Raw genomic sequence first — 27973 nt, 5'->3', positions numbered from 1 at the left:
GAGTCTGTAGCTGATCGGTGGATTCTGAGGTTTTGTGTGAGAACCAGGTGTTGGCAAAAATTAGAGCGCAGCACTCTCTTATTTCCTGAATGGAACCGACACCGCCTGAGAGACTGCAGCCCTTATCCAGCGCTTTAGCCCACACGGCCATATTACCGAGGAAGATTACTCAGAGAGGAGAAATTTGACTGCATGATGAGATGGCCGGTATTTGGAACAGCAAAACCTCGTGCTCACTTGACTTCTCCTTCGGCGAATGGACACCAAACCAAAGCCACCAAAGTCCTCGTTAGTATAGTGGACAGTATCTCCGCCTGTCACGCGGAACACCGGGGTTCGATTCCCCGACGGGGAGTCAATGTTATGTGTGTTACAGTTTCATGTTGAACCTCGTGCAGGGCTACTCTTGCAACAACACAGGCTAAGGCTAACCCGTCTCAACAGAACTCTTTGAATCTTCCTTTCGAAGTGCTCGGCTGTGTTGGGCAATCAGACAGCCATGAAGCACAGTACCTTGCTACCAAAGCATTCCGTTCTCGGTGAACAGAGCTTACCTGGGCTTTCAACCCATGCCTCCTGAGAAGCAGAAAGCTAAATTTGGCGCTGTCACACGGAAGACCGATATTCGATTCCCCGACGGGGAGTCAATGTTATGCGTGTTTCAGTTTCATGTTAAACCTCGAGCAGGATTACTCTTGCAACAACACATCCGTCGGGTAAGGCTCACCCGTCTCACAAGAACGCTTTGAATCTTCCTTTCGAAGTGCTCGGCTGTGTTGGACAATCTGACAGCCATGAAGCACAGTACCTTGCTACCAAAGCATTCCGTTCTCGGTGAACAGAGCTTACCTGGGCTTTCAACCCGTGCCTCCTGAGAAGCAGAAAGCTAAATTTGGCGCTCTACACCGCTCAGCCACACTACCTAAAACGGTGCCCTCGTCAGGAAAAAACGGTGGCATTTTACATTTTGCTGACACCGTAGCAAAGTCAAGAGAAACTGCACAACGGACAATAGCCTTGCGGGTGTCAGCAGAGTGGCGCAGCGGAAGCGTGCTGGGCCCATAACCCAGAGGTCGATGGATCGAAACCATCCTCTGCTATTTGACACTCTTTTAGAATGGAAACTGCAAGCTGGCCTTTTTCTAAATAATGCCGGTCTTACCAGACCAGACAGAACCAGTTCTTATTCCTCATGTGGACTTTCTTCTCCTTGGTCTTGTCTGTGTAGAGGATGAGGTTGCTGTTTTCACACAATGACATCACACCGGCCAGCCCCTTTGTGCAGGCCAGTGATGCAATCCGATCACTGCGGTGTCATCCGGGAAATAAACATGGCCTATGTGGCCAAACTGGGGACAGGGCGCAGCTCTGTCTGTGGCATGAGTGTTGCTGTGTACGTGGTCCAGTGTGTTCTCGTCACAGGTTGGAATGTCTACATGCTGGTAATATTTGTGCAATACCTGTGGATTTCACTGTTGGAGGTTGCTGTGCACATTGTGAGTCTGTAGCTGATCGGTGGATTCTGAGGTTTTGTGTGAGAACCAGGTGTTGGCAAAAATTAGAGCGCAGCACTCTCTTATTTCCTGAATGGAACCGACACCGCCTGAGAGACTGCAGCCCTTATCCAGCGCTTTAGCCCACACGGCCATATTACCGAGGAAGATTACTCAGAGAGGAGAAATTTGACTGCATGATGAGATGGCCGGTATTTGGAACAGCAAAACCTCGTGCTCACTTGACTTCTCCTTCGGCGAATGGACACCAAACCAAAGCCACCAAAGTCCTCGTTAGTATAGTGGACAGTATCTCCGCCTGTCACGCGGAAGACCGGGGTTCGATTCCCCGACGGGGAGTCAATGTTATGTGTGTTACAGTTTCATGTTGAACCTCGTGCAGGGCTACTCTTGCAACAACACAGGCTAAGGCTAACCCGTCTCAACAGAACTCTTTGAATCTTCCTTTCGAAGTGCTCGGCTGTGTTGGGCAATCAGACAGCCATGAAGCACAGTACCTTGCTACCAAAGCATTCCGTTCTCGGTGAACAGAGCTTACCTGGGCTTTCAACCCATGCCTCCTGAGAAGCAGAAAGCTAAATTTGGCGCTGTCACACGGAAGACCGATATTCGATTCCCCGACGGGGAGTCAATGTTATGCGTGTTTCAGTTTCATGTTAAACCTCGAGCAGGATTACTCTTGCAACAACACATCCGTCGGGTAAGGCTCACCCGTCTCACAAGAACGCTTTGAATCTTCCTTTCGAAGTGCTCGGCTGTGTTGGACAATCTGACAGCCATGAAGCACAGTACCTTGCTACCAAAGCATTCCGTTCTCGGTGAACAGAGCTTACCTGGGCTTTCAACCCGTGCCTCCTGAGAAGCAGAAAGCTAAATTTGGCGCTCTACACCGCTCAGCCACACTACCTAAAACGGTGCCCTCGTCAGGAAAAAACGGTGGCATTTTACATTTTGCTGACACCGTAGCAAAGTCAAGAGAAACTGCACAACGGACAATAGCCTTGCGGGTGTCAGCAGAGTGGCGCAGCGGAAGCGTGCTGGGCCCATAACCCAGAGGTCGATGGATCGAAACCATCCTCTGCTATTTGACACTCTTTTAGAATGCCGCAGACGTATTGGTCGCGTTCCGTTGACAGCCCACCTTTTTAACGTTGCGTTCATGACAGACGTTGTAAGGCGGACCACGCGGAAGGCCGATGTTGGTTTGGCTGACTTGGAGATTTTTTTGATGTGCTTCACAATTTCACAGAAGCCAGCACTCATGATATTCAACTTTGAGATCTGCCCACAGACGGACTCCCTGAATGTTATGACGTGTGTACGCGGCTGTTCGTGAGGTGCTGGAGTATGTTGCACAATCCTACAGACATCAAGCACACTATTTTGATAGCATTTCTTACCTAGCTTATTTATAAAAGAAAGGCAAGCAGAAAGAACTTGTTTCCACCTGGTTTCGAACCAGGGACCTTTCGCGTGTTAGGCGAACGTGATAACCACTACACAATGGAAACCACGATCGCCTAACGTTTTTAACAGGACTGGCAAAAACAATTCCAGTCTAACTGGTCTTGTCTGTGCTGGGGATGAGGTTGTTAATATTTGGCCAATACGGTGCGCAGATTTCACTGGTTGAAGTCGCCAGCTGCCAAAAACGCAGTGTCAGCCAACCTGTACACCATGTGTACTCACCTCCTTGTGAGGGTCTGGGGTAAGTTGCACAATCTTCCAGACATCAAGCACACTGTCTTGTTTGCATTTCTTACCTTGCTTATTTCTCAAAGTAAGAAAGGAATGATGAAAGGTCTTGTTTCCACCCGGTTTCGAACCGGGGACCTTTCGCGTGTGAGGCGAACGTGATAACCACTACACTATGGAAACTGCAAGCTGGCCTTTTTCTAAATAATGCCGGTCTTACCAGACCAGACAGAACCAGCTCTTATTCCTCATGTGGACTTTCTTCTCCTTGGTCTTGTCTGTGTAGAGGATGAGGTTGCTGTTTTCACACAATGACATCACACCGGCCAGCCCCTTTGTGCAGGCCAGTGATGCAATCCGATCACTGCGGTGTCATCCGGGAAATAAACATGGCCTATGTGGCCAAACTGGGGACAGGGCGCAGCTCTGTCTGTGGCATGAGTGTTGCTGTGTACGTGGTCCAGTGTGTTCTCGTCACAGGTTGGAATGTCTACATGCTGGTAATATTTGTGCAATACCTGTGGATTTCACTGTTGGAGGTTGCTGTGCACATTGTGAGTCTGTAGCTGATCGGTGGATTCTGAGGTTTTGTGTGAGAACCAGGTGTTGGCAAAAATTAGAGCGCAGCACTCTCTTATTTCCTGAATGGAACCGACACCGCCTGAGAGACTGCAGCCCTTATCCAGCGCTTTAGCCCACACGGCCATATTACCGAGGAAGATTACTCAGAGAGGAGAAATTTGACTGCATGATGAGATGGCCGGTATTTGGAACAGCAAAACCTCGTGCTCACTTGACTTCTCCTTCGGCGAATGGACACCAAACCAAAGCCACCAAAGTCCTCGTTAGTATAGTGGACAGTATCTCCGCCTGTCACGCGGAAGACCGGTGTTCGATTCCCCGACGGGGAGTCAATGTTATGTGTGTTACAGTTTCATGTTGAACCTCGTGCAGGGCTACTCTTGCAACAACACAGGCTAAGGCTAACCCGTCTCAACAGAACTCTTTGAATCTTCCTTTCGAAGTGCTCGGCTGTGTTGGGCAATCAGACAGCCATGAAGCACAGTACCTTGCTACCAAAGCATTCCGTTCTCGGTGAACAGAGCTTACCTGGGCTTTCAACCCATGCCTCCTGAGAAGCAGAAAGCTAAATTTGGCGCTGTCACACGGAAGACCGATATTCGATTCCCCGACGGGGAGTCAATGTTATGCGTGTTTCAGTTTCATGTTAAACCTCGAGCAGGATTACTCTTGCAACAACACATCCGTCGGGTAAGGCTCACCCGTCTCACAAGAACGCTTTGAATCTTCCTTTCGAAGTGCTCGGCTGTGTTGGACAATCTGACAGCCATGAAGCACAGTACCTTGCTACCAAAGCATTCCGTTCTCGGTGAACAGAGCTTACCTGGGCTTTCAACCCGTGCCTCCTGAGAAGCAGAAAGCTAAATTTGGCGCTCTACACCGCTCAGCCACACTACCTAAAACGGTGCCCTCGTCAGGAAAAAACGGTGGCATTTTACATTTTGCTGACACCGTAGCAAAGTCAAGAGAAACTGCACAACGGACAATAGCCTTGCGGGTGTCAGCAGAGTGGCGCAGCGGAAGCGTGCTGGGCCCATAACCCAGAGGTCGATGGATCGAAACCATCCTCTGCTATTTGACACTCTTTTAGAATGCCGCAGACGTATTGGTCGCGTTCCGTTGACAGCCCACCTTTTTAACGTTGCGTTCATGACAGACGTTGTAAGGCGGACCACGCGGAAGGCCGATGTTGGTTTGGCTGACTTGGAGATTTTTTTGATGTGCTTCACAATTTCACAGAAGCCAGCACTCATGATATTCAACTTTGAGATCTGCCCACAGACGGACTCCCTGAATGTTATGACGTGTGTACGCGGCTGTTCGTGAGGTGCTGGAGTATGTTGCACAATCCTACAGACATCAAGCACACTATTTTGATAGCATTTCTTACCTAGCTTATTTATAAAAGAAAGGCAAGCAGAAAGAACTTGTTTCCACCTGGTTTCGAACCAGGGACCTTTCGCGTGTTAGGCGAACGTGATAACCACTACACAATGGAAACCACGATCGCCTAACGTTTTTAACAGGACTGGCAAAAACAATTCCAGTCTAACTGGTCTTGTCTGTGCTGGGGATGAGGTTGTTAATATTTGGCCAATACGGTGCGCAGATTTCACTGGTTGAAGTCGCCAGCTGCCAAAAACGCAGTGTCAGCCAACCTGTACACCATGTGTACTCACCTCCTTGTGAGGGTCTGGGGTAAGTTGCACAATCTTCCAGACATCAAGCACACTGTCTTGTTTGCATTTCTTACCTTGCTTATTTCTCAAAGTAAGAAAGGAATGATGAAAGGTCTTGTTTCCACCCGGTTTCGAACCGGGGACCTTTCGCGTGTGAGGCGAACGTGATAACCACTACACTATGGAAACTGCAAGCTGGCCTTTTTCTAAATAATGCCGGTCTTACCAGACCAGACAGAACCAGCTCTTATTCCTCATGTGGACTTTCTTCTCCTTGGTCTTGTCTGTGTAGAGGATGAGGTTGCTGTTTTCACACAATGACATCACACCGGCCAGCCCCTTTGTGCAGGCCAGTGATGCAATCCGATCACTGCGGTGTCATCCGGGAAATAAACATGGCCTATGTGGCCAAACTGGGGACAGGGCGCAGCTCTGTCTGTGGCATGAGTGTTGCTGTGTACGTGGTCCAGTGTGTTCTCGTCACAGGTTGGAATGTCTACATGCTGGTAATATTTGTGCAATACCTGTGGATTTCACTGTTGGAGGTTGCTGTGCACATTGTGAGTCTGTAGCTGATCGGTGGATTCTGAGGTTTTGTGTGAGAACCAGGTGTTGGCAAAAATTAGAGCGCAGCACTCTCTTATTTCCTGAATGGAACCGACACCGCCTGAGAGACTGCAGCCCTTATCCAGCGCTTTAGCCCACACGGCCATATTACCGAGGAAGATTACTCAGAGAGGAGAAATTTGACTGCATGATGAGATGGCCGGTATTTGGAACAGCAAAACCTCGTGCTCACTTGACTTCTCCTTCGGCGAATGGACACCAAACCAAAGCCACCAAAGTCCTCGTTAGTATAGTGGACAGTATCTCCGCCTGTCACGCGGAAGACCGGTGTTCGATTCCCCGACGGGGAGTCAATGTTATGTGTGTTACAGTTTCATGTTGAACCTCGTGCAGGGCTACTCTTGCAACAACACAGGCTAAGGCTAACCCGTCTCAACAGAACTCTTTGAATCTTCCTTTCGAAGTGCTCGGCTGTGTTGGGCAATCAGACAGCCATGAAGCACAGTACCTTGCTACCAAAGCATTCCGTTCTCGGTGAACAGAGCTTACCTGGGCTTTCAACCCATGCCTCCTGAGAAGCAGAAAGCTAAATTTGGCGCTGTCACACGGAAGACCGATATTCGATTCCCCGACGGGGAGTCAATGTTATGCGTGTTTCAGTTTCATGTTAAACCTCGAGCAGGATTACTCTTGCAACAACACATCCGTCGGGTAAGGCTCACCCGTCTCACAAGAACGCTTTGAATCTTCCTTTCGAAGTGCTCGGCTGTGTTGGACAATCTGACAGCCATGAAGCACAGTACCTTGCTACCAAAGCATTCCGTTCTCGGTGAACAGAGCTTACCTGGGCTTTCAACCCGTGCCTCCTGAGAAGCAGAAAGCTAAATTTGGCGCTCTACACCGCTCAGCCACACTACCTAAAACGGTGCCCTCGTCAGGAAAAAACGGTGGCATTTTACATTTTGCTGACACCGTAGCAAAGTCAAGAGAAACTGCACAACGGACAATAGCCTTGCGGGTGTCAGCAGAGTGGCGCAGCGGAAGCGTGCTGGGCCCATAACCCAGAGGTCGATGGATCGAAACCATCCTCTGCTATTTGACACTCTTTTAGAATGCCGCAGACGTATTGGTCGCGTTCCGTTGACAGCCCACCTTTTTAACGTTGCGTTCATGACAGACGTTGTAAGGCGGACCACGCGGAAGGCCGATGTTGGTTTGGCTGACTTGGAGATTTTTTTGATGTGCTTCACAATTTCACAGAAGCCAGCACTCATGATATTCAACTTTGAGATCTGCCCACAGACGGACTCCCTGAATGTTATGACGTGTGTACGCGGCTGTTCGTGAGGTGCTGGAGTATGTTGCACAATCCTACAGACATCAAGCACACTATTTTGATAGCATTTCTTACCTAGCTTATTTATAAAAGAAAGGCAAGCAGAAAGAACTTGTTTCCACCTGGTTTCGAACCAGGGACCTTTCGCGTGTTAGGCGAACGTGATAACCACTACACAATGGAAACCACGATCGCCTAACGTTTTTAACAGGACTGGCAAAAACAATTCCAGTCTAACTGGTCTTGTCTGTGCTGGGGATGAGGTTGTTAATATTTGGCCAATACGGTGCGCAGATTTCACTGGTTGAAGTCGCCAGCTGCCAAAAACGCAGTGTCAGCCAACCTGTACACCATGTGTACTCACCTCCTTGTGAGGGTCTGGGGTAAGTTGCACAATCTTCCAGACATCAAGCACACTGTCTTGTTTGCATTTCTTACCTTGCTTATTTCTCAAAGTAAGAAAGGAATGATGAAAGGTCTTGTTTCCACCCGGTTTCGAACCGGGGACCTTTCGCGTGTGAGGCGAACGTGATAACCACTACACTATGGAAACTGCAAGCTGGCCTTTTTCTAAATAATGCCGGTCTTACCAGACCAGACAGAACCAGCTCTTATTCCTCATGTGGACTTTCTTCTCCTTGGTCTTGTCTGTGTAGAGGATGAGGTTGCTGTTTTCACACAATGACATCACACCGGCCAGCCCCTTTGTGCAGGCCAGTGATGCAATCCGATCACTGCGGTGTCATCCGGGAAATAAACATGGCCTATGTGGCCAAACTGGGGACAGGGCGCAGCTCTGTCTGTGGCATGAGTGTTGCTGTGTACGTGGTCCAGTGTGTTCTCGTCACAGGTTGGAATGTCTACATGCTGGTAATATTTGTGCAATACCTGTGGATTTCACTGTTGGAGGTTGCTGTGCACATTGTGAGTCTGTAGCTGATCGGTGGATTCTGAGGTTTTGTGTGAGAACCAGGTGTTGGCAAAAATTAGAGCGCAGCACTCTCTTATTTCCTGAATGGAACCGACACCGCCTGAGAGACTGCAGCCCTTATCCAGCGCTTTAGCCCACACGGCCATATTACCGAGGAAGATTACTCAGAGAGGAGAAATTTGACTGCATGATGAGATGGCCGGTATTTGGAACAGCAAAACCTCGTGCTCACTTGACTTCTCCTTCGGCGAATGGACACCAAACCAAAGCCACCAAAGTCCTCGTTAGTATAGTGGACAGTATCTCCGCCTGTCACGCGGAAGACCGGGGTTCGATTCCCCGACGGGGAGTCAATGTTATGTGTGTTACAGTTTCATGTTGAACCTCGTGCAGGGCTACTCTTGCAACAACACAGGCTAAGGCTAACCCGTCTCAACAGAACTCTTTGAATCTTCCTTTCGAAGTGCTCGGCTGTGTTGGGCAATCAGACAGCCATGAAGCACAGTACCTTGCTACCAAAGCATTCCGTTCTCGGTGAACAGAGCTTACCTGGGCTTTCAACCCATGCCTCCTGAGAAGCAGAAAGCTAAATTTGGCGCTGTCACACGGAAGACCGATATTCGATTCCCCGACGGGGAGTCAATGTTATGCGTGTTTCAGTTTCATGTTAAACCTCGAGCAGGATTACTCTTGCAACAACACATCCGTCGGGTAAGGCTCACCCGTCTCACAAGAACGCTTTGAATCTTCCTTTCGAAGTGCTCGGCTGTGTTGGACAATCTGACAGCCATGAAGCACAGTACCTTGCTACCAAAGCATTCCGTTCTCGGTGAACAGAGCTTACCTGGGCTTTCAACCCGTGCCTCCTGAGAAGCAGAAAGCTAAATTTGGCGCTCTACACCGCTCAGCCACACTACCTAAAACGGTGCCCTCGTCAGGAAAAAACGGTGGCATTTTACATTTTGCTGACACCGTAGCAAAGTCAAGAGAAACTGCACAACGGACAATAGCCTTGCGGGTGTCAGCAGAGTGGCGCAGCGGAAGCGTGCTGGGCCCATAACCCAGAGGTCGATGGATCGAAACCATCCTCTGCTATTTGACACTCTTTTAGAATGCCGCAGACGTATTGGTCGCGTTCCGTTGACAGCCCACCTTTTTAACGTTGCGTTCATGACAGACGTTGTAAGGCGGACCACGCGGAAGGCCGATGTTGGTTTGGCTGACTTGGAGATTTTTTTGATGTGCTTCACAATTTCACAGAAGCCAGCACTCATGATATTCAACTTTGAGATCTGCCCACAGACGGACTCCCTGAATGTTATGACGTGTGTACGCGGCTGTTCGTGAGGTGCTGGAGTATGTTGCACAATCCTACAGACATCAAGCACACTATTTTGATAGCATTTCTTACCTAGCTTATTTATAAAAGAAAGGCAAGCAGAAAGAACTTGTTTCCACCTGGTTTCGAACCAGGGACCTTTCGCGTGTTAGGCGAACGTGATAACCACTACACAATGGAAACCACGATCGCCTAACGTTTTTAACAGGACTGGCAAAAACAATTCCAGTCTAACTGGTCTTGTCTGTGCTGGGGATGAGGTTGTTAATATTTGGCCAATACGGTGCGCAGATTTCACTGGTTGAAGTCGCCAGCTGCCAAAAACGCAGTGTCAGCCAACCTGTACACCATGTGTACTCACCTCCTTGTGAGGGTCTGGGGTAAGTTGCACAATCTTCCAGACATCAAGCACACTGTCTTGTTTGCATTTCTTACCTTGCTTATTTCTCAAAGTAAGAAAGGAATGATGAAAGGTCTTGTTTCCACCCGGTTTCGAACCGGGGACCTTTCGCGTGTGAGGCGAACGTGATAACCACTACACTATGGAAACTGCAAGCTGGCCTTTTTCTAAATAATGCCGGTCTTACCAGACCAGACAGAACCAGCTCTTATTCCTCATGTGGACTTTCTTCTCCTTGGTCTTGTCTGTGTAGAGGATGAGGTTGCTGTTTTCACACAATGACATCACACCGGCCAGCCCCTTTGTGCAGGCCAGTGATGCAATCCGATCACTGCGGTGTCATCCGGGAAATAAACATGGCCTATGTGGCCAAACTGGGGACAGGGCGCAGCTCTGTCTGTGGCATGAGTGTTGCTGTGTACGTGGTCCAGTGTGTTCTCGTCACAGGTTGGAATGTCTACATGCTGGTAATATTTGTGCAATACCTGTGGATTTCACTGTTGGAGGTTGCTGTGCACATTGTGAGTCTGTAGCTGATCGGTGGATTCTGAGGTTTTGTGTGAGAACCAGGTGTTGGCAAAAATTAGAGCGCAGCACTCTCTTATTTCCTGAATGGAACCGACACCGCCTGAGAGACTGCAGCCCTTATCCAGCGCTTTAGCCCACACGGCCATATTACCGAGGAAGATTACTCAGAGAGGAGAAATTTGACTGCATGATGAGATGGCCGGTATTTGGAACAGCAAAACCTCGTGCTCACTTGACTTCTCCTTCGGCGAATGGACACCAAACCAAAGCCACCAAAGTCCTCGTTAGTATAGTGGACAGTATCTCCGCCTGTCACGCGGAAGACCGGGGTTCGATTCCCCGACGGGGAGTCAATGTTATGTGTGTTACAGTTTCATGTTGAACCTCGTGCAGGGCTACTCTTGCAACAACACAGGCTAAGGCTAACCCGTCTCAACAGAACTCTTTGAATCTTCCTTTCGAAGTGCTCGGCTGTGTTGGGCAATCAGACAGCCATGAAGCACAGTACCTTGCTACCAAAGCATTCCGTTCTCGGTGAACAGAGCTTACCTGGGCTTTCAACCCATGCCTCCTGAGAAGCAGAAAGCTAAATTTGGCGCTGTCACACGGAAGACCGATATTCGATTCCCCGACGGGGAGTCAATGTTATGCGTGTTTCAGTTTCATGTTAAACCTCGAGCAGGATTACTCTTGCAACAACACATCCGTCGGGTAAGGCTCACCCGTCTCACAAGAACGCTTTGATTCTTCCTTTCGAAGTGCTCGGCTGTGTTGGACAATCTGACAGCCATGAAGCACAGTACCTTGCTACCAAAGCATTCCGTTCTCGGTGAACAGAGCTTACCTGGGCTTTCAACCCGTGCCTCCTGAGAAGCAGAAAGCTAAATTTGGCGCTCTACACCGCTCAGCCACACTACCTAAAACGGTGCCCTCGTCAGGAAAAAACGGTGGCATTTTACATTTTGCTGACACCGTAGCAAAGTCAAGAGAAACTGCACAACGGACAATAGCCTTGCGGGTGTCAGCAGAGTGGCGCAGCGGAAGCGTGCTGGGCCCATAACCCAGAGGTCGATGGATCAAAACCATCCTCTGCTATTTGACACTCTTTTAGAATGCCGCAGACGTATTGGTCGCGTTCCGTTGACAGCCCACCTTTTTAACGTTGCGTTCATGACAGACGTTGTAAGGCGGACCACGCGGAAGGCCGATGTTGGTTTGGCTGACTTGGAGATTTTTTTGATGTGCTTCACAATTTCACAGAAGCCAGCACTCATGATATTCAACTTTGAGATCTGCCCACAGACGGACTCCCTGAATGTTATGACGTGTGTACGCGGCTGTTCGTGAGGTGCTGGAGTATGTTGCACAATCCTACAGACATCAAGCACACTATTTTGATAGCATTTCTTACCTAGCTTATTTATAAAAGAAAGGCAAGCAGAAAGAACTTGTTTCCACCTGGTTTCGAACCAGGGACCTTTCGCGTGTTAGGCGAACGTGATAACCACTACACAATGGAAACCACGATCGCCTAACGTTTTTAACAGGACTGGCAAAAACAATTCCAGTCTAACTGGTCTTGTCTGTGCTGGGGATGAGGTTGTTAATATTTGGCCAATACGGTGCGCAGATTTCACTGGTTGAAGTCGCCAGCTGCCAAAAACGCAGTGTCAGCCAACCTGTACACCATGTGTACTCACCTCCTTGTGAGGGTCTGGGGTAAGTTGCACAATCTTCCAGACATCAAGCACACTGTCTTGTTTGCATTTCTTACCTTGCTTATTTCTCAAAGTAAGAAAGGAATGATGAAAGGTCTTGTTTCCACCCGGTTTCGAACCGGGGACCTTTCGCGTGTGAGGCGAACGTGATAACCACTACACTATGGAAACTGCAAGCTGGCCTTTTTCTAAATAATGCCGGTCTTACCAGACCAGACAGAACCAGCTCTTATTCCTCATGTGGACTTTCTTCTCCTTGGTCTTGTCTGTGTAGAGGATGAGGTTGCTGTTTTCACACAATGACATCACACCGGCCAGCCCCTTTGTGCAGGCCAGTGATGCAATCCGATCACTGCGGTGTCATCCGGGAAATAAACATGGCCTATGTGGCCAAACTGGGGACAGGGCGCAGCTCTGTCTGTGGCATGAGTGTTGCTGTGTACGTGGTCCAGTGTGTTCTCGTCACAGGTTGGAATGTCTACATGCTGGTAATATTTGTGCAATACCTGTGGATTTCACTGTTGGAGGTTGCTGTGCACATTGTGAGTCTGTAGCTGATCGGTGGATTCTGAGGTTTTGTGTGAGAACCAGGTGTTGGCAAAAATTAGAGCGCAGCACTCTCTTATTTCCTGAATGGAACCGACACCGCCTGAGAGACTGCAGCCCTTATCCAGCGCTTTAGCCCACACGGCCATATTACCGAGGAAGATTACTCAGAGAGGAGAAATTTGACTGCATGATGAGATGGCCGGTATTTGGAACAGCAAAACCTCGTGCTCACTTGACTTCTCCTTCGGCGAATGGACACCAAACCAAAGCCACCAAAGTCCTCGTTAGTATAGTGGACAGTATCTCCGCCTGTCACGCGGAAGACCGGGGTTCGATTCCCCGACGGGGAGTCAATGTTATGTGTGTTACAGTTTCATGTTGAACCTCGTGCAGGGCTACTCTTGCAACAACACAGGCTAAGGCTAACCCGTCTCAACAGAACTCTTTGAATCTTCCTTTCGAAGTGCTCGGCTGTGTTGGGCAATCAGACAGCCATGAAGCACAGTACCTTGCTACCAAAGCATTCCGTTCTCGGTGAACAGAGCTTACCTGGGCTTTCAACCCATGCCTCCTGAGAAGCAGAAAGCTAAATTTGGCGCTGTCACACGGAAGACCGATATTCGATTCCCCGACGGGGAGTCAATGTTATGCGTGTTTCAGTTTCATGTTAAACCTCGAGCAGGATTACTCTTGCAACAACACATCCGTCGGGTAAGGCTCACCCGTCTCACAAGAACGCTTTGAATCTTCCTTTCGAAGTGCTCGGCTGTGTTGGACAATCTGACAGCCATGAAGCACAGTACCTTGCTACCAAAGCATTCCGTTCTCGGTGAACAGAGCTTACCTGGGCTTTCAACCCGTGCCTCCTGAGAAGCAGAAAGCTAAATTTGGCGCTCTACACCGCTCAGCCACACTACCTAAAACGGTGCCCTCGTCAGGAAAAAACGGTGGCATTTTACATTTTGCTGACACCGTAGCAAAGTCAAGAGAAACTGCACAACGGACAATAGCCTTGCGGGTGTCAGCAGAGTGGCGCAGCGGAAGCGTGCTGGGCCCATAACCCAGAGGTCGATGGATCAAAACCATCCTCTGCTATTTGACACTCTTTTAGAATGCCGCAGACGTATTGGTCGCGTTCCGTTGACAGCCCACCTTTTTAACGTTGCGTTCATGACAGACGTTGTAAGGCGGACCACGCGGAAGGCCGATGTTGGTTTGGCTGACTTGGAGATTTTTTTGATGTGCTTCACAATTTCACAGAAGCCAGCACTCATGATATTCAACTTTGAGATCTGCCCACAGACGGACTCCCTGAATGTTATGACGTGTGTACGCGGCTGTTCGTGAGGTGCTGGAGTATGTTGCACAATCCTACAGACATCAAGCACACTATTTTGATAGCATTTCTTACCTAGCTTATTTATAAAAGAAAGGCAAGCAGAAAGAACTTGTTTCCACCTGGTTTCGAACCAGGGACCTTTCGCGTGTTAGGCGAACGTGATAACCACTACACAATGGAAACCACGATCGCCTAACGTTTTTAACAGGACTGGCAAAAACAATTCCAGTCTAACTGGTCTTGTCTGTGCTGGGGATGAGGTTGTTAATATTTGGCCAATACGGTGCGCAGATTTCACTGGTTGAAGTCGCCAGCTGCCAAAAACGCAGTGTCAGCCAACCTGTACACCATGTGTACTCACCTCCTTGTGAGGGTCTGGGGTAAGTTGCACAATCTTCCAGACATCAAGCACACTGTCTTGTTTGCATTTCTTACCTTGCTTATTTCTCAAAGTAAGAAAGGAATGATGAAAGGTCTTGTTTCCACCCGGTTTCGAACCGGGGACCTTTCGCGTGTGAGGCGAACGTGATAACCACTACACTATGGAAACTGCAAGCTGGCCTTTTTCTAAATAATGCCGGTCTTACCAGACCAGACAGAACCAGCTCTTATTCCTCATGTGGACTTTCTTCTCCTTGGTCTTGTCTGTGTAGAGGATGAGGTTGCTGTTTTCACACAATGACATCACACCGGCCAGCCCCTTTGTGCAGGCCAGTGATGCAATCCGATCACTGCGGTGTCATCCGGGAAATAAACATGGCCTATGTGGCCAAACTGGGGACAGGGCGCAGCTCTGTCTGTGGCATGAGTGTTGCTGTGTACGTGGTCCAGTGTGTTCTCGTCACAGGTTGGAATGTCTACATGCTGGTAATATTTGTGCAATACCTGTGGATTTCACTGTTGGAGGTTGCTGTGCACATTGTGAGTCTGTAGCTGATCGGTGGATTCTGAGGTTTTGTGTGAGAACCAGGTGTTGGCAAAAATTAGAGCGCAGCACTCTCTTATTTCCTGAATGGAACCGACACCGCCTGAGAGACTGCAGCCCTTATCCAGCGCTTTAGCCCACACGGCCATATTACCGAGGAAGATTACTCAGAGAGGAGAAATTTGACTGCATGATGAGATGGCCGGTATTTGGAACAGCAAAACCTCGTGCTCACTTGACTTCTCCTTCGGCGAATGGACACCAAACCAAAGCCACCAAAGTCCTCGTTAGTATAGTGGACAGTATCTCCGCCTGTCACGCGGAAGACCGGGGTTCGATTCCCCGACGGGGAGTCAATGTTATGTGTGTTACAGTTTCATGTTGAACCTCGTGCAGGGCTACTCTTGCAACAACACAGGCTAAGGCTAACCCGTCTCAACAGAACTCTTTGAATCTTCCTTTCGAAGTGCTCAGCTGTGTTGGGCAATCAGACAGCCATGAAGCACAGTACCTTGCTACCAAAGCATTCCGTTCTCGGTGAACAGAGCTTACCTGGGCTTTCAACCCATGCCTCCTGAGAAGCAGAAAGCTAAATTTGGCGCTGTCACACGGAAGACCGATATTCGATTCCCCGACGGGGAGTCAATGTTATGCGTGTTTCAGTTTCATGTTAAACCTCGAGCAGGATTACTCTTGCAACAACACATCCGTCGGGTAAGGCTCACCCGTCTCACAAGAACGCTTTGAATCTTCCTTTCGAAGTGCTCGGCTGTGTTGGACAATCTGACAGCCATGAAGCACAGTACCTTGCTACCAAAGCATTCCGTTCTCGGTGAACAGAGCTTACCTGGGCTTTCAACCCGTGCCTCCTGAGAAGCAGAAAGCTAAATTTGGCGCTCTACACCGCTCAGCCACACTACCTAAAACGGTGCCCTCGTCAGGAAAAAACGGTGGCATTTTACATTTTGCTGACACCGTAGCAAAGTCAAGAGAAACTGCACAACGGACAATAGCCTTGCGGGTGTCAGCAGAGTGGCGCAGCGGAAGCGTGCTGGGCCCATAACCCAGAGGTCGATGGATCGAAACCATCCTCTGCTATTTGACACTCTTTTAGAATGCCGCAGACGTATTGGTCGCGTTCCGTTGACAGCCCACCTTTTTAACGTTGCGTTCATGACAGACGTTGTAAGGCGGACCACGCGGAAGACCGATGTTGGTTTGGCTGACTTGGAGATTTTTTTGATGTGCTTCACAATTTCACAGAAGCCAGCACTCATGATATTCAACTTTGAGATCTGCCCACAGACGGACTCCCTGAATGTTATGACGTGTGTACGCGGCTGTTCGTGAGGTGCTGGAGTATGTTGCACAATCCTACAGACATCAAGCACACTATTTTGATAGCATTTCTTACCTAGCTTATTTATAAAAGAAAGGCAAGCAGAAAGAACTTGTTTCCACCTGGTTTCGAACCAGGGACCTTTCGCGTGTTAGGCGAACGTGATAACCACTACACAATGGAAACCACGATCGCCTAACGTTTTTAACAGGACTGGCAAAAACAATTCCAGTCTAACTGGTCTTTTCTGTGCTGGGGATGAGGTTGTTAATATTTGGCCAATACGGTGCGCAGATTTCACTGGTTGAAGTCGCCAGCTGCCAAAAACGCAGTGTCAGCCAACCTGTACACCATGTGTACTCACCTCCTTGTGAGGGTCTGGGGTAAGTTGCACAATCTTCCAGACATCAAGCACACTGTCTTGTTTGCATTTCTTACCTTGCTTATTTCTCAAAGTAAGAAAGGAATGATGAAAGGTCTTGTTTCCACCCGGTTTCGAACCGGGGACCTTTCGCGTGTGAGGCGAACGTGATAACCACTACACTATTGAAACTGCAAGCTGGCCTTTTTCTAAATAATGCCGGTCTTACCAGACCAGACAGAACCAGCTCTTATTCCTCATGTGGACTTTCTTCTCCTTGGTCTTGTCTGTGTAGAGGATGAGGTTGCTGTTTTCACACAATGACATCACACCGGCCAGCCCCTTTGTGCAGGCCAGTGATGCAATCCGATCACTGCGGTGTCATCCGGGAAATAAACATGGCCTATGTGGCCAAACTGGGGACAGGGCGCAGCTCTGTCTGTGGCATGAGTGTTGCTGTGTACGTGGTCCAGTGTGTTCTCGTCACAGGTTGGAATGTCTACATGCTGGTAATATTTGTGCAATACCTGTGGATTTCACTGTTGGAGGTTGCTGTGCACATTGTGAGTCTGTAGCTGATCGGTGGATTCTGAGGTTTTGTGTGAGAACCAGGTGTTGGCAAAAATTAGAGCGCAGCACTCTCTTATTTCCTGAATGGAACCGACACCGCCTGAGAGACTGCAGCCCTTATCCAGCGCTTTAGCCCACACGGCCATATTACCGAGGAAGATTACTCAGAGAGGAGAAATTTGACTGCATGATGAGATGGCCGGTATTTGGAACAGCAAAACCTCGTGCTCACTTGACTTCTCCTTCGGCGAATGGACACCAAACCAAAGCCACCAAAGTCCTCGTTAGTATAGTGGACAGTATCTCCGCCTGTCACGCGGAAGACCGGGGTTCGATTCCCCGACGGGGAGTCAATGTTATGTGTGTTACAGTTTCATGTTGAACCTCGTGCAGGGCTACTCTTGCAACAACACAGGCTAAGGCTAACCCGTCTCAACAGAACTCTTTGAATCTTCCTTTCGAAGTGCTCGGCTGTGTTGGGCAATCAGACAGCCATGAAGCACAGTACCTTGCTACCAAAGCATTCCGTTCTCGGTGAACAGAGCTTACCTGGGCTTTCAACCCATGCCTCCTGAGAAGCAGAAAGCTAAATTTGGCGCTGTCACACGGAAGACCGATATTCGATTCCCCGACGGGGAGTCAATGTTATGCGTGTTTCAGTTTCATGTTAAACCTCGAGCAGGATTACTCTTGCAACAACACATCCGTCGGGTAAGGCTCACCCGTCTCACAAGAACGCTTTGAATCTTCCTTTCGAAGTGCTCGGCTGTGTTGGACAATCTGACAGCCATGAAGCACAGTACCTTGCTACCAAAGCATTCCGTTCTCGGTGAACAGAGCTTACCTGGGCTTTCAACCCGTGCCTCCTGAGAAGCAGAAAGCTAAATTTGGCGCTCTACACCGCTCAGCCACACTACCTAAAACGGTGCCCTCGTCAGGAAAAAACGGTGGCATTTTACATTTTGCTGACACCGTAGCAAAGTCAAGAGAAACTGCACAACGGACAATAGCCTTGCGGGTGTCAGCAGAGTGGCGCAGCGGAAGCGTGCTGGGCCCATAACCCAGAGGTCGATGGATCGAAACCATCCTCTGCTATTTGACACTCTTTTAGAATGCCGCAGACGTATTGGTCGCGTTCCGTTGACAGCCCACCTTTTTAACGTTGCGTTCATGACAGACGTTGTAAGGCGGACCACGCGGAAGACCGATGTTGGTTTGGCTGACTTGGAGATTTTTTTGATGTGCTTCACAATTTCACAGAAGCCAGCACTCATGATATTCAACTTTGAGATCTGCCCACAGACGGACTCCCTGAATGTTATGACGTGTGTACGCGGCTGTTCGTGAGGTGCTGGAGTATGTTGCACAATCCTACAGACATCAAGCACACTATTTTGATAGCATTTCTTACCTAGCTTATTTATAAAAGAAAGGCAAGCAGAAAGAACTTGTTTCCACCTGGTTTCGAACCAGGGACCTTTCGCGTGTTAGGCGAACGTGATAACCACTACACAATGGAAACCACGATCGCCTAACGTTTTTAACAGGACTGGCAAAAACAATTCCAGTCTAACTGGTCTTGTCTGTGCTGGGGATGAGGTTGTTAATATTTGGCCAATACGGTGCGCAGATTTCACTGGTTGAAGTCGCCAGCTGCCAAAAACGCAGTGTCAGCCAACCTGTACACCATGTGTACTCACCTCCTTGTGAGGGTCTGGAGTAAGTTGCACAATCTTCCAGACATCAAGCACACTGTCTTGTTTGCATTTCTTACCTTGCTTATTTCTCAAAGTAAGAAAGGAATGATGAAAGGTCTTGTTTCCACCCAGTTTCGAACCGGGGACCTTTCGCGTGTGAGGCGAACGTGATAACCACTACACTATGGAAACTGCAAACTGGCCTTTTTCTAAATAATGCCGGTCTTACCAGACCAGACAGAACCAGCTCTTATTCCTCATGTGGACTTTCTTCTCCTTGGTCTTGTCTGTGTAGAGGATGAGGTTGCTGTTTTCACACAATGACATCACACCGGCCAGCCCCTTTGTGCAGGCCAGTGATGCAATCCGATCACTGCGGTGTCATCCGGGAAATAAACATGGCCTATGTGGCCAAACTGGGGACAGGGCGCAGCTCTGTCTGTGGCATGAGTGTTGCTGTGTACGTGGTCCAGTGTGTTCTCGTCACAGGTTGGAATGTCTACATGCTGGTAATATTTGTGCAATACCTGTGGATTTCACTGTTGGAGGTTGCTGTGCACATTGTGAGTCTGTAGCTGATCGGTGGATTCTGAGGTTTTGTGTGAGAACCAGGTGTTGGCAAAAATTAGAGCGCAGCACTCTCTTATTTCCTGAATGGAACCGACACCGCCTGAGAGACTGCAGCCCTTATCCAGCGCTTTAGCCCACACGGCCATATTACCGAGGAAGATTACTCAGAGAGGAGAAATTTGACTGCATGATGAGATGGCCGGTATTTGGAACAGCAAAACCTCGTGCTCACTTGACTTCTCCTTCGGCGAATGGACACCAAACCAAAGCCACCAAAGTCCTCGTTAGTATAGTGGACAGTATCTCCGCCTGTCACGCGGAATACCGGGGTTCGATTCCCCGACGGGGAGTCAATGTTATGTGTGTTACAGTTTCATGTTGAACCTCGTGCAGGGCTACTCTTGCAACAACACAGGCTAAGGCTAACCCGTCTCAACAGAACTCTTTGAATCTTCCTTTCGAAGTGCTCGGCTGTGTTGGGCAATCAGACAGCCATGAAGCACAGTACCTTGCTACCAAAGCATTCCGTTCTCGGTGAACAGAGCTTACCTGGGCTTTCAACCCATGCCTCCTGAGAAGCAGAAAGCTAAATTTGGCGCTGTCACACGGAAGACCGATATTCGATTCCCCGACGGGGAGTCAATGTTATGCGTGTTTCAGTTTCATGTTAAACCTCGAGCAGGATTACTCTTGCAACAACACATCCGTCGGGTAAGGCTCACCCGTCTCACAAGAACGCTTTGAATCTTCCTTTCGAAGTGCTCGGCTGTGTTGGACAATCTGACAGCCATGAAGCACAGTACCTTGCTACCAAAGCATTCCGTTCTCGGTGAACAGAGCTTACCTGGGCTTTCAACCCGTGCCTCCTGAGAAGCAGAAAGCTAAATTTGGCGCTCTACACCGCTCAGCCACACTACCTAAAACGGTGCCCTCGTCAGGAAAAAACGGTGGCATTTTACATTTTGCTGACACCGTAGCAAAGTCAAGAGAAACTGCACAACGGACAATAGCCTTGCGGGTGTCAGCAGAGTGGCGCAGCGGAAGCGTGCTGGGCCCATAACCCAGAGGTCGATGGATCGAAACCATCCTCTGCTATTTGACACTCTTTTAGAATGCCGCAGACGTATTGGTCGCGTTCCGTTGACAGCCCACCTTTTTAACGTTGCGTTCATGACAGACGTTGTAAGGCGGACCACGCGGAAGACCGATGTTGGTTTGGCTGACTTGGAGATTTTTTTGATGTGCTTCACAATTTCACAGAAGCCAGCACTCATGATATTCAACTTTGAGATCTGCCCACAGACGGACTCCCTGAATGTTATGACGTGTGTACGCGGCTGTTCGTGAGGTGCTGGAGTATGTTGCACAATCCTACAGACATCAAGCACACTATTTTGATAGCATTTCTTACCTAGCTTATTTATAAAAGAAAGGCAAGCAGAAAGAACTTGTTTCCACCTGGTTTCGAACCAGGGACCTTTCGCGTGTTAGGCGAACGTGATAACCACTACACAATGGAAACCACGATCGCCTAACGTTTTTAACAGGACTGGCAAAAACAATTCCAGTCTAACTGGTCTTGTCTGTGCTGGGGATGAGGTTGTTAATATTTGGCCAATACGGTGCGCAGATTTCACTGGTTGAAGTCGCCAGCTGCCAAAAACGCAGTGTCAGCCAACCTGTACACCATGTGTACTCACCTCCTTGTGAGGGTCTGGAGTAAGTTGCACAATCTTCCAGACATCAAGCACACTGTCTTGTTTGCATTTCTTACCTTGCTTATTTCTCAAAGTAAGAAAGGAATGATGAAAGGTCTTGTTTCCACCCGGTTTCGAACCGGGGACCTTTCGCGTGTGAGGCGAACGTGATAACCACTACACTATGGAAACTGCAAACTGGCCTTTTTCTAAATAATGCCGGTCTTACCAGACCAGACAGAACCAGCTCTTATTCCTCATGTGGACTTTCTTCTCCTTGGTCTTGTCTGTGTAGAGGATGAGGTTGCTGTTTTCACACAATGACATCACACCGGCCAGCCCCTTTGTGCAGGCCAGTGATGCAATCCGATCACTGCGGTGTCATCCGGGAAATAAACATGGCCTATGTGGCCAAACTGGGGACAGGGCGCAGCTCTGTCTGTGGCATGAGTGTTGCTGTGTACGTGGTCCAGTGTGTTCTCGTCACAGGTTGGAATGTCTACATGCTGGTAATATTTGTGCAATACCTGTGGATTTCACTGTTGGAGGTTGCTGTGCACATTGTGAGTCTGTAGCTGATCGGTGGATTCTGAGGTTTTGTGTGAGAACCAGGTGTTGGCAAAAATTAGAGCGCAGCACTCTCTTATTTCCTGAATGGAACCGACACCGCCTGAGAGACTGCAGCCCTTATCCAGCGCTTTAGCCCACACGGCCATATTACCGAGGAAGATTACTCAGAGAGGAGAAATTTGACTGCATGATGAGATGGCCGGTATTTGGAACAGCAAAACCTCGTGCTCACTTGACTTCTCCTTCGGCGAATGGACACCAAACCAAAGCCACCAAAGTCCTCGTTAGTATAGTGGACAGTATCTCCGCCTGTCACGCGGAAGACCGGGGTTCGATTCCCCGACGGGGAGTCAATGTTATGTGTGTTACAGTTTCATGTTGAACCTCGTGCAGGGCTACTCTTGCAACAACACAGGCTAAGGCTAACCCGTCTCAACAGAACTCTTTGAATCTTCCTTTCGAAGTGCTCGGCTGTGTTGGGCAATCAGACAGCCATGAAGCACAACCTGAAACCTGACATCTCCGCTGAGAAAAACCTAGCAGTTACCAAGACATCGACCTCACCAAGGGACCCTGAAGGCTCTTGTATCGTGTGCGGGAAAGAGCGACATCAAGACAAGATCTTCCACTGTCGGAACTTTAGGGGACTTGGTCTTCATGAAAAGAGGGCGGCTGTCGCAGATCTCTGTGCCTGCGAACTGTGTCTGAAATGCCACAACATCAGGGAGCAGTGTGAAAAAAAATTTCTCTGTAACAACAGAGAGTGCGCAAGGGATCATCATTACTTCCTCTTCCCAAGAAAAGAAAAGGACTTCGAGAGGAAAAAAGAGAGACCCAACCCCACTACCGTCAGTGACCTGAAGAAAATCTTGTCAAGCCTGTTGCTCGAAGATCTCGAGGAAGTCAAAAAGCATGTGACAGGGCGCTAAAGAGGCCAAAAGGACTTTCACAAACAAGTCAGGCAATACTCGAACAGTCCTGTTAATGCTTTTAGAAGTAACAACAAGCAAGTCCGAGAACTTGGGGACAATGGTCGATCTTGGGTCAGATACAAATTACATCACCCGCAAAGCTACTCACAGGCTAGGACTAAGAGGCTACAATGTGATAATTGCCATTCATGGTGTAGGGGGGTATCGTCACAACAGTAGAAACTTAGAAATACGGGCTCAAACTGCGAATCAAGACATCCAGAGGAACAAGAATGTATGCACTTCAATGTTATGTCCTTGATGAACTTGCCAAAGTCCAAAACATTATCGGACCCGAAGAACTTTTAAAGTTCTTCCCCAATGTTCCATCAGAAGAACTGAGAAGACCAAAGGAAATCGAATTATTAATTGGTCATGGCGAAGGCTTCCTGGTTCCTCGACCAGTTAGAACTGTCGGGAAGCATCTTGTTTTGTGGGATAGTCCATTCGGGAAAATAGTAGTCTTGTGCTGATATCCTGGTAGAACGGATGTGGCAATTGCTATGAATTTCAATACTTATGTGACAGAACAATGACACACATTATTACACATTCTTAATACTTGGGGGTTATACAAAGTAAACAAATGGGAAAGAAGAACAAAGACTCAAAGTAACATTCGAGTATCTTTGTCACAACTATTCAAATGATTGTAACAACAGAAGACCGGAGATACCACTGGTATGTGACAGCTATTGTTGTTCCTAAGTTACAAACTGTATAGTAATGACTAATAATTTCATGCTGTTCCTCTCTGATTCTAAGGTAATCAACCTAGCCTGTGCTCCTGTGAATAGTTGAGGTGTAAAATAAAACTCAAGAAAATCTACTGGAATAGAGTTGATAAAGCGTCCTCCGCAATCTTCTCGGCCTTCTCAAGTTAAGGCTGGTGAAAGTCCTAAAGAACTTGACAATTTCAGTTATCTTCAACATTAGTTATTAATAATTGGTCATGTGTCGCTTTTGCCAACTCGAAAAGTATAAGTAATGCGAAGAGCTTGATATGATATATTTATGCAGTTGAAGCATGTTATTTAAATGAATACATTTAGTGGAATTGAAACAGATATACTTTAATGTTTAAATATAATTTAATGTTGCTCAGATTTGATTGAATATAATTACCCTTTTGTGTTAGCTGTGAAAGGGATACCGTGTAATTGCTATATTTAAACTACAAGTAGATGTGCAACAGAATTATTTATTTTTATTTCATGTAGCCGATTCCCCAAAAGCAGTGGAGATTACAAAAAGCCTGGCAGAAAGGATAAAGGACCTGCAACCTCTTTCCATGGTGGGAGATGACGGCTTAAAAGGCAAATCACGAAAAAAGGTCATAAAAATTCATTCAGATTTAGAATGATTCAGATTGATGATGCATCCACCTCAATTTTTAAAAAGTATTGGTATCAGTACCGGCGATACTCACCCTGTATCGGATCGATACCAAATGTAACAGTATCACATACGACTAACGTTCTCCATCTACAGAGAGCAGTGGATCGAAAAGGAGATGAGCTGGAGGGAGTTCCAGGACTCTCCTTTCTATGAAAAGGAGAAAGAAAAGCAGAAAAGTCAATAAACAATACATTTATTATTCATAACTGTTTAAAATATATTATTAATCATACGTTACCTTTGAGAGTGTTTTTGATTGTGGCTTTAAACAACCAGATAAATATTCTTTTTTACATTGTATTGATTTTGTATTTTATTTCAAGCACTGATATTAATATAATCCTGATATGAATAATTTCTTAGTAGTGATATAGAGATTAAATGAAAAACTACTATAATACACCTGTTGTAAAATAATAATCAGCAGCTTTCCTGGTGGTGTGGAGAAGAAGACAGTGACTTGACTGATGCATTGGCCGGGATTGGAACACTCAATTTCATTTCTCTGAAGTCTCTGCATTCTGATTGGCTGGCAGTAAACATCAACTACACATGACTGGCCGTAACCTGACAGGCAGTTAGTGTTCACTATACTAATGAGGACTGCTGTGACCTCGATTTAGTGTTGATTTGCCAAAGGAGAAGTGAATTCAGCACTTGCTCATGGCTGCCAAGTCATGACCAAAGGGTCGACATTCCAAATATCTGCCACATCATAACGCCACCAAATTTTTCCTATTTAAAACATTTTCCTAGGTAGTATGGCCACGTGGTCTCAGACGCTGGATAATGGATGCACTTTCTCAGAAGGTATCTGTTCAATTCAGGAAATAAGACAGTGCTGCTCTCTGATTTTTGCGAGACCTGGCTGTCACACAAAGCCTCAGAATCCCTCAATCAGTTACAGACTTACTCTGTGCACTGCGGAGACCGAGCCACAGCCTCTGGTAAGGGTATACCGGAAGCCGTTTTTGTAACAGTTGGCGACTTCAGCCAGTGAATTTTATTGACCGTATTTCCCAAATAGTGGACATTCCAACCCGTGATGAGAACACACTGTACCATGTACACAACAACACAGACACAGCTGCACCCTGTCCCCATTATGGACATAGTCCATGTTTATTTCCAGAATCAGACCCGCAGTGATCGGACGCATCACTGGCCTTCACAAAGGGGCTTATAGGAAGGAGGTGGCCAGTGTGGTGTCATTGTGTGAAAACAACCTCATCCTCAACACAGAGAAGAGATAATAGTGCACATGAGGAATAATTGTCAGTTCTGTCCGATTAGACTGGTATTCTATCGCCGGTCCTGTTAAACACGCAGTCCCTCCTTTAGTTTCCATAGTGTAGTGGTTATCTGTGGTTACACAGCGACATACTTGTACTGAAAACCCGCATAAGTTGATTGTACTTAAAAAATTTGCGTCAGGAGATTGCCTTGCCTCAAATGGTTTGTTATTGGTGATAGAAAAAATGTATTTAAGTACGGTCTAATTAAATGTAGACTATGTAGAATGTAAGTTTTATAGTTATCCATACCTAAATGATTTGAGTAATCAATAATAGAAAAACAGTGGAATTTACTTACAGTACAAAGTACAATTGTCAAACTTGTTATTTTAAGTCAAATGCACTTAAAATCCTAGGTTAAAAAAAAATAAAATATGAACGCATGAAACAAATATTTGGAAAAAGAAAATTGCAGTTAAAATCTTTCGTCAATGACCGCACAGTGCAGTACATTTGATGTTTTACTGAAAAACACAACTTCTGTACATATTTTTTAAACTATATGACATTTCCTCCCAAATACAACAGTTTGATTATTTAAAAGATTAAAAGTGCTTGTCAAGCACTATTGGTACTGCAGGTGGAGTGCATAGGTCAAGCCAAACGAGACACATTGATTGGGGTAGGCTGGTGAGTGCTTTCAATACAAGGCTGCCCTCTAGGATGATTCCCACACTTTTGATGCTGGGCTTGCAGCTGTGTTGCCCTCAATGCTGAGGATTCCCACTAGTATGTCCCCAGTCACGCCCACCAAAGCTCTACATAGTTTGAGAAACAAGACAGAAAGAGGTTCTTCTGGCAAAATATGCAATATGGCAAAGGTCATGTGGACAGGAGCCTGGTCCCCTCAGTCATAGCCACCTTAAACAGTAGACCCCGCAAATGTGTGATGTGTTTGTCATGATGTGTTTTCTTTTTTTCTTTCTTTATCCGTCACTATCCGTAATATGCTTAGTCCTATTTTATTACTGGTGTGTTTTGTTTTTGTTGGTGCCACACAACGTGTACAGAAGTAAAAACACAATTCCCTCTTGGGACAATGAAGCCGTGTCTAATTATGATTATTATAATTCACTGTGTTTTTAGGTGTTGTCTAAACAACATCAACTTTATTTGTAGGACTGAATTCACTTTACAAATCGTTTGATTTTTTTGCATCATTTTCAGGAAAAAATGTATCAGTTAATTTGTTCTTAACATGAAAGGTACATTTTCAAGTTAAAATCAACTGAGGTACCACATTTATATCAATAGTTCTTATCATTGTCATCCATTAAATAAATCAAAACACAGAACAAGAGAATGGCAAAACCAATTAAAATACTGATCCTAAACAATTACTCACTGTACTGCTCTTGAAGAACACAGTTGCATCATCGCCAAGAATGGCGAAGTCCTCTCGGAACAAGGCATCTGATGACTGTTGGCTCAGTGCGCTGCAAAGAAGTATCATGCACATTTAAATATAGAAAAATAAATGTTTCTGTAATATGGATGAACTAACCATTCATATCATAAAAAAAAAAAAAAAAATCAACCCACCAATGTCTGTTGGAGCAGGTCAGCTAACTGCCTGCCAATCCCACCTGTCTTTCTCTTGAAGATTTCCATCAGACTTGGGCACAAACCACCAAGAACACAGAATTCTTTAAGATTTCTGCCAACAACCCTGTTAAACTTCCAAAAATTGAAGCCCAATTTTGATACTTAGGCATAGTTACTAATAAACACCAATGAGGTGTATAACACAAAGAAAACAATTAAAGGACACTCTCACAAAGCTGACTTTCAGTGAAAAGCACTGGCCATCTTTGGACCATCTATCTGGTTGTCAGTGTAAGCAATTTTTTGTGACGCCTTTATTTGGTAACCCCACTGGATGTGCTATTTTGAAGGCGGGAAGTGTTGTGATGTGTGTTGAGGTGACCTGATTGAAGGAGTTGTGAGACGAGCAGGCTAAGAATAAAGTGCCTCCAGCAGCTTCGGCTCCAGTGCTTTTGTCCATCCTGCACTCCCACAACATTCGTGGAAATCTTCATCCGCTCGGTTACATTGGTGGCAGCGGAAGCTCTGGACTGGAGTTCCCAAGGCTGTCAATGGTGAATGAACTCCCCCTGGGGGAAGGGAGGGCCAACATCAGGTGATCGTTCCTGCAGCGCTGGTCCCTGAAATTCTCTTCCACCTGCATGGGGGTTCGCTTTCCGCGGATTTTGCAGCCGAAAGAGTGTGGGAGCAGGCTAGAGAACGGTTCTACTGGCCTCCCATGCTCAAGGATATTCGCCAGTGGTGTGAACAGTGCCTGCCATGTCAGACTTGCAAAGCCCCCGTATCAAAACTCTCATGGGCTGGTATGCACATATACTGGAAAAAAACAGTTCTGTGGGATGCCAATTGCAGATGTTT

The 27973-nt window shown here is 47.2% G+C and overlaps 37 non-coding genes across 37 annotated transcripts; 19 read left to right on the top strand and 18 right to left on the bottom strand.

The window, feature by feature from the left end:
* The first annotated feature begins 283 nt into the window (after positions 1-283).
* On the top strand, positions 284-355 carry trnad-guc (transfer RNA aspartic acid (anticodon GUC)). The gene has a single exon. It is a non-coding gene; the product is annotated as a tRNA-Asp (tRNA).
* A 673-nt stretch (positions 356-1028) lies between these two features.
* On the top strand, positions 1029-1100 carry trnam-cau (transfer RNA methionine (anticodon CAU)). The gene has a single exon. It is a non-coding gene; the product is annotated as a tRNA-Met (tRNA).
* A 681-nt stretch (positions 1101-1781) lies between these two features.
* trnad-guc (transfer RNA aspartic acid (anticodon GUC)) lies at positions 1782-1853 on the top strand. Its single transcript has one exon. It is a non-coding gene; the product is annotated as a tRNA-Asp (tRNA).
* A 673-nt stretch (positions 1854-2526) lies between these two features.
* trnam-cau (transfer RNA methionine (anticodon CAU)) lies at positions 2527-2598 on the top strand. Its single transcript has one exon. It is a non-coding gene; the product is annotated as a tRNA-Met (tRNA).
* Positions 2599-2952: 354 nt separating this feature from the next.
* On the bottom strand, positions 2953-3025 carry trnav-aac (transfer RNA valine (anticodon AAC)). The gene has a single exon. It is a non-coding gene; the product is annotated as a tRNA-Val (tRNA).
* A 294-nt stretch (positions 3026-3319) lies between these two features.
* On the bottom strand, positions 3320-3392 carry trnav-cac (transfer RNA valine (anticodon CAC)). The gene has a single exon. It is a non-coding gene; the product is annotated as a tRNA-Val (tRNA).
* A 1401-nt stretch (positions 3393-4793) lies between these two features.
* trnam-cau (transfer RNA methionine (anticodon CAU)) lies at positions 4794-4865 on the top strand. Its single transcript has one exon. It is a non-coding gene; the product is annotated as a tRNA-Met (tRNA).
* A 354-nt stretch (positions 4866-5219) lies between these two features.
* Positions 5220-5292, bottom strand: trnav-aac (transfer RNA valine (anticodon AAC)). Its single transcript has one exon. It is a non-coding gene; the product is annotated as a tRNA-Val (tRNA).
* A 294-nt stretch (positions 5293-5586) lies between these two features.
* Positions 5587-5659, bottom strand: trnav-cac (transfer RNA valine (anticodon CAC)). Its single transcript has one exon. It is a non-coding gene; the product is annotated as a tRNA-Val (tRNA).
* Positions 5660-7060: 1401 nt separating this feature from the next.
* trnam-cau (transfer RNA methionine (anticodon CAU)) lies at positions 7061-7132 on the top strand. The gene has a single exon. It is a non-coding gene; the product is annotated as a tRNA-Met (tRNA).
* A 354-nt stretch (positions 7133-7486) lies between these two features.
* trnav-aac (transfer RNA valine (anticodon AAC)) lies at positions 7487-7559 on the bottom strand. Its single transcript has one exon. It is a non-coding gene; the product is annotated as a tRNA-Val (tRNA).
* Positions 7560-7853: 294 nt separating this feature from the next.
* trnav-cac (transfer RNA valine (anticodon CAC)) lies at positions 7854-7926 on the bottom strand. The gene has a single exon. It is a non-coding gene; the product is annotated as a tRNA-Val (tRNA).
* Positions 7927-8582: 656 nt separating this feature from the next.
* On the top strand, positions 8583-8654 carry trnad-guc (transfer RNA aspartic acid (anticodon GUC)). The gene has a single exon. It is a non-coding gene; the product is annotated as a tRNA-Asp (tRNA).
* A 673-nt stretch (positions 8655-9327) lies between these two features.
* Positions 9328-9399, top strand: trnam-cau (transfer RNA methionine (anticodon CAU)). Its single transcript has one exon. It is a non-coding gene; the product is annotated as a tRNA-Met (tRNA).
* Positions 9400-9753: 354 nt separating this feature from the next.
* trnav-aac (transfer RNA valine (anticodon AAC)) lies at positions 9754-9826 on the bottom strand. Its single transcript has one exon. It is a non-coding gene; the product is annotated as a tRNA-Val (tRNA).
* A 294-nt stretch (positions 9827-10120) lies between these two features.
* trnav-cac (transfer RNA valine (anticodon CAC)) lies at positions 10121-10193 on the bottom strand. The gene has a single exon. It is a non-coding gene; the product is annotated as a tRNA-Val (tRNA).
* Positions 10194-10849: 656 nt separating this feature from the next.
* trnad-guc (transfer RNA aspartic acid (anticodon GUC)) lies at positions 10850-10921 on the top strand. Its single transcript has one exon. It is a non-coding gene; the product is annotated as a tRNA-Asp (tRNA).
* A 673-nt stretch (positions 10922-11594) lies between these two features.
* Positions 11595-11666, top strand: trnam-cau (transfer RNA methionine (anticodon CAU)). The gene has a single exon. It is a non-coding gene; the product is annotated as a tRNA-Met (tRNA).
* Positions 11667-12020: 354 nt separating this feature from the next.
* On the bottom strand, positions 12021-12093 carry trnav-aac (transfer RNA valine (anticodon AAC)). Its single transcript has one exon. It is a non-coding gene; the product is annotated as a tRNA-Val (tRNA).
* A 294-nt stretch (positions 12094-12387) lies between these two features.
* Positions 12388-12460, bottom strand: trnav-cac (transfer RNA valine (anticodon CAC)). Its single transcript has one exon. It is a non-coding gene; the product is annotated as a tRNA-Val (tRNA).
* A 656-nt stretch (positions 12461-13116) lies between these two features.
* trnad-guc (transfer RNA aspartic acid (anticodon GUC)) lies at positions 13117-13188 on the top strand. The gene has a single exon. It is a non-coding gene; the product is annotated as a tRNA-Asp (tRNA).
* Positions 13189-13861: 673 nt separating this feature from the next.
* On the top strand, positions 13862-13933 carry trnam-cau (transfer RNA methionine (anticodon CAU)). Its single transcript has one exon. It is a non-coding gene; the product is annotated as a tRNA-Met (tRNA).
* A 354-nt stretch (positions 13934-14287) lies between these two features.
* On the bottom strand, positions 14288-14360 carry trnav-aac (transfer RNA valine (anticodon AAC)). Its single transcript has one exon. It is a non-coding gene; the product is annotated as a tRNA-Val (tRNA).
* A 294-nt stretch (positions 14361-14654) lies between these two features.
* trnav-cac (transfer RNA valine (anticodon CAC)) lies at positions 14655-14727 on the bottom strand. The gene has a single exon. It is a non-coding gene; the product is annotated as a tRNA-Val (tRNA).
* Positions 14728-15383: 656 nt separating this feature from the next.
* Positions 15384-15455, top strand: trnad-guc (transfer RNA aspartic acid (anticodon GUC)). The gene has a single exon. It is a non-coding gene; the product is annotated as a tRNA-Asp (tRNA).
* Positions 15456-16128: 673 nt separating this feature from the next.
* trnam-cau (transfer RNA methionine (anticodon CAU)) lies at positions 16129-16200 on the top strand. The gene has a single exon. It is a non-coding gene; the product is annotated as a tRNA-Met (tRNA).
* Positions 16201-16554: 354 nt separating this feature from the next.
* On the bottom strand, positions 16555-16627 carry trnav-aac (transfer RNA valine (anticodon AAC)). The gene has a single exon. It is a non-coding gene; the product is annotated as a tRNA-Val (tRNA).
* Positions 16628-16921: 294 nt separating this feature from the next.
* On the bottom strand, positions 16922-16994 carry trnav-cac (transfer RNA valine (anticodon CAC)). The gene has a single exon. It is a non-coding gene; the product is annotated as a tRNA-Val (tRNA).
* Positions 16995-17650: 656 nt separating this feature from the next.
* Positions 17651-17722, top strand: trnad-guc (transfer RNA aspartic acid (anticodon GUC)). Its single transcript has one exon. It is a non-coding gene; the product is annotated as a tRNA-Asp (tRNA).
* Positions 17723-18395: 673 nt separating this feature from the next.
* trnam-cau (transfer RNA methionine (anticodon CAU)) lies at positions 18396-18467 on the top strand. The gene has a single exon. It is a non-coding gene; the product is annotated as a tRNA-Met (tRNA).
* Positions 18468-18821: 354 nt separating this feature from the next.
* trnav-aac (transfer RNA valine (anticodon AAC)) lies at positions 18822-18894 on the bottom strand. Its single transcript has one exon. It is a non-coding gene; the product is annotated as a tRNA-Val (tRNA).
* A 294-nt stretch (positions 18895-19188) lies between these two features.
* Positions 19189-19261, bottom strand: trnav-cac (transfer RNA valine (anticodon CAC)). Its single transcript has one exon. It is a non-coding gene; the product is annotated as a tRNA-Val (tRNA).
* Positions 19262-19917: 656 nt separating this feature from the next.
* Positions 19918-19989, top strand: trnad-guc (transfer RNA aspartic acid (anticodon GUC)). The gene has a single exon. It is a non-coding gene; the product is annotated as a tRNA-Asp (tRNA).
* A 673-nt stretch (positions 19990-20662) lies between these two features.
* Positions 20663-20734, top strand: trnam-cau (transfer RNA methionine (anticodon CAU)). Its single transcript has one exon. It is a non-coding gene; the product is annotated as a tRNA-Met (tRNA).
* Positions 20735-21088: 354 nt separating this feature from the next.
* Positions 21089-21161, bottom strand: trnav-aac (transfer RNA valine (anticodon AAC)). Its single transcript has one exon. It is a non-coding gene; the product is annotated as a tRNA-Val (tRNA).
* A 294-nt stretch (positions 21162-21455) lies between these two features.
* trnav-cac (transfer RNA valine (anticodon CAC)) lies at positions 21456-21528 on the bottom strand. The gene has a single exon. It is a non-coding gene; the product is annotated as a tRNA-Val (tRNA).
* A 656-nt stretch (positions 21529-22184) lies between these two features.
* trnad-guc (transfer RNA aspartic acid (anticodon GUC)) lies at positions 22185-22256 on the top strand. Its single transcript has one exon. It is a non-coding gene; the product is annotated as a tRNA-Asp (tRNA).
* Positions 22257-27973: the final 5717 nt, after the last annotated feature.

Source organism: Dunckerocampus dactyliophorus, chromosome 12, assembly GCF_027744805.1.
Source record: "Dunckerocampus dactyliophorus isolate RoL2022-P2 chromosome 12, RoL_Ddac_1.1, whole genome shotgun sequence".
Lineage (NCBI taxonomy): Eukaryota > Metazoa > Chordata > Actinopteri > Syngnathiformes > Syngnathidae > Dunckerocampus > Dunckerocampus dactyliophorus.
The sequence above is the reverse complement of the archived record's forward strand: the minus strand, read 5'-3'. Positions and strand labels throughout refer to the sequence as shown.